Raw genomic sequence first — 12592 nt, forward strand, 5'->3', positions numbered from 1 at the left:
CCGGGGTTTTTCTGCATTTGCGGTTTTCCTCGTTAACGAAACTTCTGGTGTCTGTGTTATTTCTTTTCTGCATTATATTTTGTTATATAATTGAAATATCACAGGTTGTGCGTTTAATCGATCAATTGTAAAATCCAACCTTTGGTTGTTGATGGAAATTGATTGATCCTTGAACATTGGTCTTTGGTACCGTTCAAGTTACTCCTCTAATATTCAATCAGGCTCGCAGATTTCTATTTGCTGATTGCGGATTGAATTAATAGTTAGAGATATTAAAACTATTGTATATACTTTTCTCTAGATTGAGTCTGACTGTCTAGTTGATTCTCTAAAAAAGTATATTGGAGTAAGTCCTCTCAGATTGCTATACGAATTGTTGGGTGTGGTTGTTAGACCCCCGCATTTTCAATTGGTATCAGAGCAGGCAAACAAGTTAAAAACCTTACAAGTCTGTGTTTGTAGCGATCTGAGGATGGACGACATTGTCTCTGATAAACACATCACCAGAAATAAAAGTTTTGTTTCTATAAAGTCCATCAAAGATAAAGATTTGTCAATCTCGAATGTAGATGAACCTAGTGTTCCAACGAAACAGACTTACGTTGACAAGTGTTACCCTGACTACCTTACTGACTATTCTGACTCAGAAGATGAAAGGAATGCATCCAAAGAGAGTTCTACGATTCTAAAACTCTTTAGGATCCAGGCTGATGATATCAATCGGTTGAAACACAAAGTCAATATTCTTGTTGGTATGGTGAATGAGCATGAATCTCGCCTAAAGGTATTTAGAGAGGAAATCACCTCAGTTCTTGAAGAAAACCTCAAAAAGGATGCTTTGGAAATTGAACGACTTTTGAGTAAACTCTCTATTCAAGAACGTTCCAAAGAGTCCACTATACCAATTACTTCTGATCTATCTGAGCAAAAATTCAATTCCAGAAGCAAAATTGAATTCCCTTCATGATAAAAAGGATGTGCATGTGTCTTCCTCTAATCAAGAAGTATTCACATCGCATAGAAGGAAGATGTCTCCCAACGATGGTGTTGAGTTTGTTCCCTCTAGTCACTCAGGTGATCATAAAGTATGTATCTTTTGTAATTCAAAAGGTCATGTTGAACAAAAGAATAAATCCAGGTTGAATGAAATTCGATTATTCGTCTTCAACACACCTTAGATCTTATTCTCAAAGGTGTAACTGACATTTGTATGTATAAACCAATTGGTTTTAGTACTCACCATGTGTACCCCACCAGGAAAGTCAATTCGATGTTTTCCTCAAATGTTCAAATACAAAACAGTCTTCCTAAACCACTTCATCAAAGAAGAACTCATGGATATTATTCTATCAAAAAAAGAGATAACATTAGTCATGATGCGAAAAAGGTACCTAAATAAAGGAGCAAAACGGGAGATCCGGAAGACAACCTAAAAATGATAACGAAAGGCTATAAAGAATTCATCAACAGGCTGTCGATTCTCTTTGGTCAAAATCCTTCAGGTATGAAAGGAAACTATGCGTCATATACTGATAATAGTAGATTCTATGATAACCTTTCACATCATAACAGTTTTCATCCAAAGATCGGGAGAAAGAGGTTTAACCGAAAACAATGTTCATTTGATGAGCTCATAGCTCATACTTGTGATAATTAATCACAAGGATGAACTCTCACTCACAAAAATTCCTGGATGAGTGAGATAACTTCAGGTATACTTGTTGGTAAAATGGTTTCTGATTCTATATGTTATTTTCTTATCGTTCTTAGCTGGATGATCATTCACAAACACTTTTGCATAAGTATTTGTATTGGGCTCTATGTTTCTTTTTGAATTTCATATGTCAAAGTTGCTATGCTCTAAAAAAAATTCTTGTGAGAACAAATTTATTTATGAGCCGAATTTTGTGAAAGTTCACTCTTCTAGCAAATATTGGGTAAGCCTGTTTTTGCCTTTTTGCTGATTTTGGTATTTTCAACCTGCTTTTGATAAGGGTAAGGTTGTGTACGTGTGTTAACCTTCTTTGCATGACACGGACCTATCTTGGAAACCCTAAATTTTGTTTCCTTTGGAACCTTATAAATACCAAACCTTTCATGAGAGTACGCATACTCTTTGTTTTTCGGTTTTAAGAATGGGGTCTCCTTCAAACTCTCGGGATTTACCAGCTGATTCATTTGATGATTCTGTTTATTTGGAGTTTGTGTTAAAGAAGAAAAGAACCCTTGTTAAAGGTGACGAACTCGAATCATGTGCATCATGATGCTATGCTTTTTCTCACCAAGATTGAGAAAATGCTGAGATGGTTTCTGCTGAAGTGGTTCATGGTTTTCTCACTGATCTTGAGAAAACTCAACTGAAGCTTGAGAACTCTGTGAAGGATCTTGATTCGCTTTGTACTTAGTTGAAAAAGGTTAACTCTGACCTTGTTCTCATGAAGTCACGGGTTAAGGATCTTCCCAATGAGGATATCTTCTCTGAAGATACTGTTGATGTTGTCCGTCACAAGGTTGATGATCCCGTGACCCATGAAGGTTCCGGTCGTGAACTCTGATTATCGCTTGTGATCAATCTCTGGGTTTTAGAGTTGTTTTAGTTCTTTTCTTTGTCCAGGAAAGTTCTTATGAGAATTTTTATTCTTGTTTTTGTTTAGAAAGATTACTAGGGTTTTGAATAGTCATTATTGTGAGTACGCATAGCTATTTCCAACGTTTTCATCTTCAATGTTTTTAGATTTATTTATTTAAATTCTAAGCTTTTGGAAGATGATCTTTTTTGCAATTTTAATATTTATGGTTTTATATATTACAAATTTTTATGGGATATGGTGTTTACGTCCGTGAACCTTGATTGTCCCATACTTGTTCAAAAGTTATCTCTATTATATGTCGGTATGAAAGTATTGATAAAAGATAGAATGAACTTTTGATAAGAACAAAAGTTAAGCCTTTTATGTCATTATGCAAATATTGATGGAAGAAAGGATGAACTTTTGTTTACAAGGATTAAGTCTATTATATGTCATTGTGCAAATAGTGATGAAAAATAGAATGAATCTTTGTTTATTCCGCAGTATTGATCTTCCCTGATCCACATTTTTGTGTATGTATTGTGTTTCTCCGTAAGTGTTCTTATGTCGAGCATGGGAAATTGAATTGATCATTTTTGTGGTTGATTCAATTGATTTTTTGGATACAAATTCATGTTTTCATGTGATTTATTTATATCCAAAAAAATCCTTATTTTCTTGTAAAAGCAAGGTCGCCTTTGTTGTTCTTTCGGGAATGACATTTTATGGGGGAGAGTTCTTTTTGAACTTGTGCTTAATTGACATATCTTTGTGGGGAGTGCGGCTGTGGAATATTATAGGGGTTATCTTGTATCTTTGTAAACTCCTTGATGAATGCATTTAGCTTCGGCTTTATGATTGCATCTAAATTTGTTGGTATATTATTCTCCTTTGGTCATGAAGAATCTTTATGAAAATTTCATGAGGATCCCACTAGTTTTCGTACCTTTGCCAATTTATATTGACGAAAAAAGGGAGAATTATTGTGTAGTTTCATACTACAAATACATATGGTTTACGGATCATTATGTAAGGGGGGAGTGGCTTTCATGTCGAGATGAGGTATTGACTAAGGGAGTGATACATATCACCATAGTATTGTTGTCAAAGTTGTGATACAATTGAACTTTGATGATGTGTGATAATATTATGACAATGTATAACAATGATTGAGAGAACTTGTTTTCTCATTATTATCGCTACGGATCTTCAACAACTATGATGCTGAGATGACCACGTTTAGAATCATGGATTACTTGGAAGTGAGAAAGATTTCGAGTCGTGTTGAAGATTCCAAGGAGATCAAGCATTTTGATGAGAAGCTACAAAGTTTTTATTTATTTTGTAATCCATATGTATTGATAGCTTTGTCAGTAAAATTGACAAATGGGGAGATTTTAGAGCATTGCTCGGTCGAACTCGCATGCGTTGCTATCTCAATCATGTTTGTCAATGTTAGTGATCAAAAATATACGTCTTGATTTCTAGCCTATTTATAGATGTCTCGGACTAGGATATAGATTGTGTAGTTGATCCTTAGACTTCACGACGTTCATCATTTGAAGACGAAGAACTACTAAGGGGAGCTTGTGGAACTTCATCAACAAAAGGTATGTGGAGACTGAAACTCATCTACCACTTGGAAAGTCTATTTCTACTCTATCTCTTATATTGAGACATAAGTCGTGTTACGATATAGTTTTCTATTATACACATTTGAGATTTCGAGCTGAGTTTAACTCGCTTACATATTTCTCGGAATATGTGTTGGAAATCTTTCGCTTCGACCAAGTCCATCTTACATTCTTGACGAAAGTCAGAATATGATCATGTGAAAATTGCAGAGTAACATCTTACATGGTTTGTGTGATACAATCATTTGGTGTATGACTTGGAATGTTTCATTATGATAATTTCAATAAATTGAAAATCGCTTTGATGCTAACAGTAAGTGAAAACGACTATTGTCATCATTCTCTAAGAAAGTTTCAATAATTGAAACAAAGAGTTTAGAATCAAGTAACCATGTTTGGATATAAACACAGTGTGTTATCACATTTGTGTGTAAGTCCAAAACTGGGATCCCGAAGTATGCGTACTCGTAAGCGTACTGGCGGTTGCTGATGTCTGGGCATACTGGTGGAAGTTTCACGTCCATGAATTTCTGCTGGAGTTTGGAAGTGTGATTTGGTATGTGCACCCATACGCGTACTGACGTAACCAAACTCGGTCCAGCTACTTAAGTATGCATACCCATTTGCATACTTGAGAGGGTTACTTTCTAAAATCGATTGTGTACATGAACTTAAACATCTATATAATAAGGAATGCAAACTTTGCAAACCGTGGCTATGATGTTCATGAATTGATTCGAGCGAATCAAATAGATTTTGTTTTGATTGTGTTCTTGTATACTTCAATGGGAATATAGCAATTGAACGACTCTATAAGTAGTTTCATTTGAGTCATTTGAACTAGTTATGATTAAGATGAATAAGGTTGATATGAGAGTAATCATATGGCTAACTTCGGTTAACTATTGTTGATCCAACATGGTGTACACGTTTGGGTACGGTTACATAAACCTAAATGAGGGTACATTTCATTTGTGTGTAACAAGCTAAGTTCGATCTAACGGTTGAAAGATATTAGCTTGGTTGAATCAGGTTTTTCATATAATGGTGAATATTGAATGCTTTGTCACCACGGTAACTTAGATTGTAAATTCTAATTTGAAAACTATATAAAGGAGAACTCTAGCAACTGGGAAACCTAGTCCCCACACCTCATATGTGTTACTAGTTGCATAAGCTAGAGTCTATTCTCCTTTAATCTTAGGTTTCTATCAAGACCCTGTAGGTTAACGAATTCAAAGACTTCATTAGGATTGTGAAGCCAGACCCAACTATTCTCTTTGTAGTTGCGTGTTTTGATCTTGCCTGATTCTATCGTTTGAGTACTATCTTCTCTAAGATTTGCTCAAGATTAATTTCTCCGATAGGCAAGATAAAAAGTAATCACAAACATCTTCGCCTCATTGTTTGTCATTCCACAATATTTAGTTTTTCCATCATACGATTTAGATTATTGTGAGGTGATTGATAATACTAGGTTGTTCTTCGGGAATATAAGACCGATTTATCAATTGGTTCCTGTTCACCTTGATTTATCAAAAGACGAAAGAAAAACTCATACGTATTTCTGTGGGAGACAGATTAATCTATTCCAATAGACTTTTCTGTGTGAGACAGATTTGTGTAACAAGTCTTCAACTTTGGGTTGTAGCAACTCTTAGTTGTGGGTGAGATCAGCTAAGGGAATCAAGTGCGTAGTATCCTGCTGGGATCAGAGGCGTAAGGAGCACAACTGTACCTTGAATCAGTTTGAGATTGATTAGGGTTCAACTACAGTCCAGTCTGAAGTTCATTGGTAGTAGGCTAGTGTCTGTAGCGGCTTAATACAATGTGGTGTTCAATGTGGACTAGATCCTTGGGTTTTTCTGCATTTGCGGTTTTCCTCGTTAACAAAACTTCTGGTGTTTGTGTTATTTCTTTTCCGCATTATATTTTATTATATAATTGAAATATCACAGGTTGTGCATTGAATCGATCAATTGGGAAACCCAACCTTTGATTGTTGATGGAAATTGATTGATCCATGAACATTGGTCTTTGATACCGTTCAAGTTACTCCTCTTATATTCAACCGGGCTCGCATGTTTCTATTTGTTGATTGCGGATTCAATTAAGAGTTAGAGATATTAAAACTCTTGTATATACTTTTCTCTAAATTGAATCTGACTGTCTAGTTGTATATTAAAACTCTTGGGTGTGGCCCTGCATTTTCATAGAGAAATATGACCAAATCCTTGACATTTGTAGAATTGAGGAATATTATCTTCATCGTTCTAGGTATTCTCTTTATCGGTGATAGGTTGTTGTTTTCAGAGGATAATTCTTTCGTTGTCTCAAGAGTTTTTTAAACTGTTGAGTAAGGAGTGATATACCGTTATTTATTTGAGATTCTTCCTTATCATCTAGAATCATATAATCCCTAGAGTGTTCAGGACTTAGAGCCTTGGATCTTGAATTATCCTTAAAGGAAATGCCTATGTCTTTTCCTTTGTTAGACCGAAACTCATGATCAAAGATCTTTAGTTTTCCCACAAGAGTGTTTTTTGATAAGGATGATAGATCTCTGTCTTCCATGATATCATGTTTCTTAGACACGTATTCAGATGGTAACGATCGAAGAATCTTGCATAATATATCCTTTTCAGAAATAGTCTTTCATTAAGAGAAAGATGCATTTACAATCTCAGAGAGTTTAGCATGAAACTCTTCAAAGTATTGTTATCATCCATTCGAAGATTTTCCTTATCAGAAGTGAGAGTTTAAAGTCTGGCTTCCTTTTGATAAGTTATTTTCGAATAAGGTATCAAGATTGTCCTAAGCCACTCTAGAGGTTTTACATGTATAAACATGATGCTGAGATCTCGTCTCACTACATGTATTACGACATTCAAATAATCTGAATTCTGCTTAACAAGAATATTTTCCCCTTCAGTGTATTGATAGACACATTTTTGTGTCCGATTTGTCTCAATTCTATATATTGTTAGGGCTCATTTTTGTACTTATTATGGTGTTTTATTTATTTGTAGGTATTTTTGGCCAATAAACATTTTTGGAAAAAATTGGCTCGAAAAGTTGTCGAAAAGCACCCGGAGGACATTTGCTATTCGTACTCTCACTTTGGATAAGGGTAACCTAATTACTAAGGGGCATCCCATTTCCAGGCAGTTTCTAATCGCACCCCTACTCTGGATAAGGGGCAACCATCTTCAACATTCAAAAAAAGGATTTTGGCGGGGAAAAAAATGCAGTTAAAGAGAAGTTTTGGCAATCGTGATTTGAAGGAGTTTGAGGTCGATTAAACCTCTGATTTTCATAGGATAGACTCCTTATGGGTCTAGGAATCTGATATGGGTGTTTAAATCGATTAGAATGGGCTCAATCGACGGATTTTTCTCACAACAAGAAAATATGGAAAGTCACGTGTGTGACCTGTTTTAGGGAATTTTAGAGAGATTAAAGCTGTAAACCTTCCCAAAGATTTGTATCTATCTAAGGAAGAGTTTAGAATAAAAAGGAAAGCTCAGAAACGCGTAGAAATCCTAAAACAAGAAATTGCCGCAACTTGGCCGTGAAGAGAAGGAAAGAGATTTTGGAAGATTTGGGAGAGATTTAATCGGTATTTTTGATATAAATAGATGTCTTGGGTCATATAGAAGAGGTGTCGAGAGTTTGGGAACCTAAGGAGAGCCAGAGAAGAAAAATCAGAGCTTTACCAAACTCTGTTTCTGCTGCTGCTGCTGCTGAAGAAGAAGAACGCGAAGAACATTGACGCTCGGTAGACAGTCGCAGAAAGTGTCGTTGTTTAACAGCTGAAGAACATTAAGCTGTTCAGGGCAGTCTTATTCTAGGGTCTTAAAATCAGCGACAAAGCAACAGTTTTTCTGTAACAGTTCCATTGTAACAGCTGTTTTGCAACACCAATACACTGTTGCAAACAGTCTGTGTTATTACTTTTCACTCTTTTAATCATCTTTTGAGCAACAAACACATTTTGAGATCATGATTAATATGAGGAGCTAAACCCCATTGCTGAGGCGATAGAGGAAGCTATTTTTCCAACAAAAAGTGGTATATTCTATTTTATCTTTTTATTTGCAATAATTATATGATTATTTGCCTTGAACTATTATTGAATATGATTTTTATTTGAGTGATTGTGATCTATTTTGATGGAGTATGCTTAGTTTTAAGACTTTTGATGCTTCATACTTGGTATTTACAATTATTACTTTTGAAAATCTACTTGTTGCAATATTTTAGAATCAAATTAAACAAGAAAATTGCATAAATATAAGTATTGGTTTAATCACTTTGAACTTGGAAAATAGTGGAATCTTAGCCTCAGTGTTTCTTTTAGTATTGATATCATCTTTGATTGAGTTTGCTATAATTTTTTGAGTTTTCTATTTTAATATTAGAATTTAAGTCTAATTAATATCCTTCACAAGTCTGAGAATCGAACCACTTTTACCACTATCTACAAATCACATCAATTTTTGGCGCCGACGCGGACTTGTTTTTAGGGTTTTAGATTTATTTATTTTTATTATTTTTTTTTTTTTTTTTGTTTTTGGGTATTTATCTTGTGTCTACAGGTTCTGGATCATAAAGAAAATTGAGCCAAGGAGTTTGGTGATTTCATAAAGACTTGGAGCTAAAGATTAAAGCAAAAAAACAGAAAAGAAGACAATTTTATTTTAGACAATTTTAGTTTAGGGTTTGTTTATTTTATTTAAAAAAAAAACTGTATTAGGGTTTATTATTTTTGTAATTTTTCTTTATTTTTTTGGACTTTTGGACTTTGGGACACATTATTTTTTTTATTACCCTACGGAAGGGTACTTTAAATATAAACTGTTTGCAGAGAAGGAGGACAATTACGATATTGTCTCTGCACCTTGGGTTCGTACACTAGACATCGGAGTCAGTGGCCCGAGTCGACTACAACCGATTCATCCCCCGTCTGGAACGGGAGGTAAGATTCTAAACACTCGCGAATCCCCTGTCAGCGAGTTACTGGACTCCTTCGTATGCATATATGTTGAGGACTGAATACGGACATTTATTTTTCTAGTAAAGGGCAAGGCCTGGCCATACAAGATAAGGGTTCGGATTTCATCACCGTTCTCTTCTTGCCCGCTTTAGGAACACGTAACCTACGCGAACCTAAGCCTAAAATTTTGACTAGAACGAGACCGATAGGGTAACGAGCTTAACAGGAAAGTCATTCGAAAAATATTGGTTACTCTTTTAAGCATACTTCGAAGTTCTTGACGGTTTCTGTAAGTTGAATGCGTGACTGCGCCGCCTTGTAATACCGGTGAGGCCTTGGGTATCAAAGCTCCACCGAGCTTCCCTCGCCTCTATTCAACTTACGTTAACTCGGATTGATTCCAGAGGGGTTTGCTTAAATTGTAACGAATTCCCGTTCGAAGGATTAGAAGCTGGTCTAGAAACAATCTAAGTGGAGCCATCATGCTTTTTGTTTGCTAGAAATCAATAGGTTTGATTTGGTTGAGTCGGCCTTGATCTGTGTTTGCTTACCCTTCCAATTTAGAAAATTCTATTGTATGCCTGAACGTAAAAGAGACGCACTAGGTAGATTTGTTAAAGAGAAACCTAGTAGTTCGAAGCGTCTCGATTACCTTAATCTAGAAAGTCCGGCTTTGAAGAGTCTGTTTTTGAACGTTCTTTGACTGAGGAGAGAATCCATGTTGCTCCGATAGCGCCAGAAATGGCAACTTTGAAAGCTTTGTTGAATCCAACTAGGACTACCCGTCCTTCGTGTATTAAGTTAGCTGAAACGGAGGCACCCTATGAACTGAAACCTGGACCTGGGACCTTACAGATGCTCCCAATCTTTTTAGGGAAAGAAAATGAAAACCCTTATTACCATGTTAGGGATTTTGAGGAAATTTGTAGTACTCTAAGAATTAGAGGCTTATGATGATGCTTTGAAACTTAGGTTATTCCCATTTTCCCTGAAAGATAAGGCCAAGTCGTGGCTGTATAGTTTGGACTCCGAGTCAATTGAGACATATGAACAACTTACATCTGCCTTTTTCAATAAGTTTTTCCCTAGGCACAAAACATCGTCTATTAGGACGCAAATATGCACATTTTCACAACAAGAGGGAGAATCTTTATATAGGTATTTGGAAAGGTTCAATGATTTATTATCCCAGTGTCCTCATCATGGTTTAGAAAAGGTTAGGCTAGTTGGGGGGGGTTAGGGGGGTTTAGATTATTCCACAACGACCATGGTTGAGTCTCTATGCACTGGTGGATTTGAAAACCAAACTGTTGATGCGGCGATGGAATTTTTTAATGAAATCGCCGAAAAAACCCAGCAATGGGAAAATAGTAGGGCACCCCAGAAAACAATTCTTTTAAGTAGAGGAAACGTTAATAGGGTAGAAGGAGGCTATGAATCAGATGCCAAAATTGTGCTATAGCAAAAAGGTTAGAAGCCTTAGAAGTGGGCCAGACTAGTGGTAGAGTGGAGCCTTTTTGGGAAGGCCAGAATATTGAAGAGCAGGCCAATGCTCTTTATAATAACACTAGATTTGATAACCGTCAAAAGATTGACCCATATTCAGAAACCTATAATCCTGGTTGGAGAAACCATCCGAACCTTTCGTGGTCTAAGGGCCAAAGTCAAGGTCAGTTTAGTAATTCTAATGCTCCCCCAGGTTTTGGCTATACTAAGAATCCTTCAGGACTAGCTCAGTTTCAGAATCAGTCAGATAAGAAAATCCTAAGTTTAGAGGAATCTCTCGCCTTGTTAACTCAGCAAACTGCAAAATTCCAGTTATCCGTAGAACAGAGTCTACAAGCTAGTAACAGGATAGGACAAGAAAATAGTCAGGCTATTTCCGAGTTAAAAACCCAGGTTGGTCTGATAAGTGATTCTTTGAGAGAAAAAGGTAAGTTTCCTAGTCAAACACAACCCAACCCTAGAGGAGTTCATGAATTAGGTGCAAAACCATCGAATCAATTGAATGTTGTTAGAACCCTTAGAAGTGGTAGAGTTGTAGACAATAAGGTAACCATGCCCGATAGTGAACATACTGTAGTTCACCCCTCAGGATCTCACCTCTCAGGACCAGTAGCTGAAGAGACTGATAAAGTTTCTGATGATGTGAATTCGGTTCCTGAAAGGTCTGATTTTAGGCCTAGAGCCCCATTTCCTCAGCTATTAGTACCAACAAAGAAGGAATCGAACTTTAATGACATAGTGGAGGTTTTTAAGCAAGTTACCATAAACCTTCCCTTATTAGATGCAATTAGGCAAATTCCTGCTTATGCCAAGTTCCTTAAGGATATGTGTACGCGAAAGCGAAAACTTAGCGTCCATAAGAAAGCCTTTTTAGCTAGTCACGTAAGTTCAATCATTCAGAACACCACAACTCCAAAGTACAAAGACCCAGGTTCTCCTACCATTGCTTGCACAATAGGTAACTTCCGGGTAGAAAAAGCTTTACTTGACTTAGGAGCCAGTGTGAACTTACTGCCATTCCATGTATACTTACAGCTAGGACTTGGTGAAATGAAACCTACTCAGATGACACTGCAGTTAGCTGATAGGTCTGTTAAAATCCCTCGAGGTGTTATCGAGGATGTTCTTATTGAGGTCGACAAGTTTATTTATCCAGTGGATTTCGTGGTCCTAGATACCCAACCTGTCCCTGACCCAGAGAACCAGATACCTGTGATTTTAGGTCGCCCATTTTTAGCTACGTCTAATGCGATCATTAACTGTCGAAATGGTGTGATGAGTTTATCTTTTGGTAATATGACTATGGAGATGAACATTTTTAATGTCAGTAAGCAACCTCATGAGCTAGATGACACATGTGTTGAGGAGGTGAACATGATAGAAGCCTTAGTTCAGGAGTCATTACCAAACATCTTGTCTGAAGACCCATTAGAAAGTTGTCTATCCCATTTTGGTTTAGATTTTGACGACGATAGCACTATTGAACAGGTGAATGCTCTATTAGATTCTACCCCTGTGTTAGACACTGATAGATGGAAAGCTAGGTTCGAACCGTTACCAGTTTCTGAGACTACCCTAATTCCTTCTTTAGAAGAGCCCCCAAAGTTGGACCTAAACCACTACCCGATACTCTAAAGTATGTTTTTTAGGCCCATCTGAGGCTTTACCTGTGATTTATCTTCCCATTTGGATAGTGATCAGGAAAGTAGGCTAGTAAATGTACTTCAAGACAATAAGGAGCTTTAGGTGGACTATAGCAGACTAAGGGTATAAGTCCTACTGTGTGTATGCATCAGATTCATTTAGAGGAAGACTCCAACCTTCTAGGGAGATGCAACGTCGACTGAACCCTAACATGAAAGAGGTTAGTTAAAAGAGGTGCTTAA

General features: G+C 36.6%; 1 pseudogene; it reads right to left on the reverse strand.

The window, feature by feature from the left end:
- Nucleotides 1-10309: 10309 nt before the first annotated feature.
- Nucleotides 10310-10409, reverse strand: LOC113276743 (annotated as a pseudogene).
- Nucleotides 10410-12592: the final 2183 nt, after the last annotated feature.

Source organism: Papaver somniferum, chromosome 4 (assembly GCF_003573695.1).
Source record: "Papaver somniferum cultivar HN1 chromosome 4, ASM357369v1, whole genome shotgun sequence".
Classification (NCBI taxonomy): Eukaryota; Viridiplantae; Streptophyta; class Magnoliopsida; order Ranunculales; family Papaveraceae; genus Papaver; species Papaver somniferum.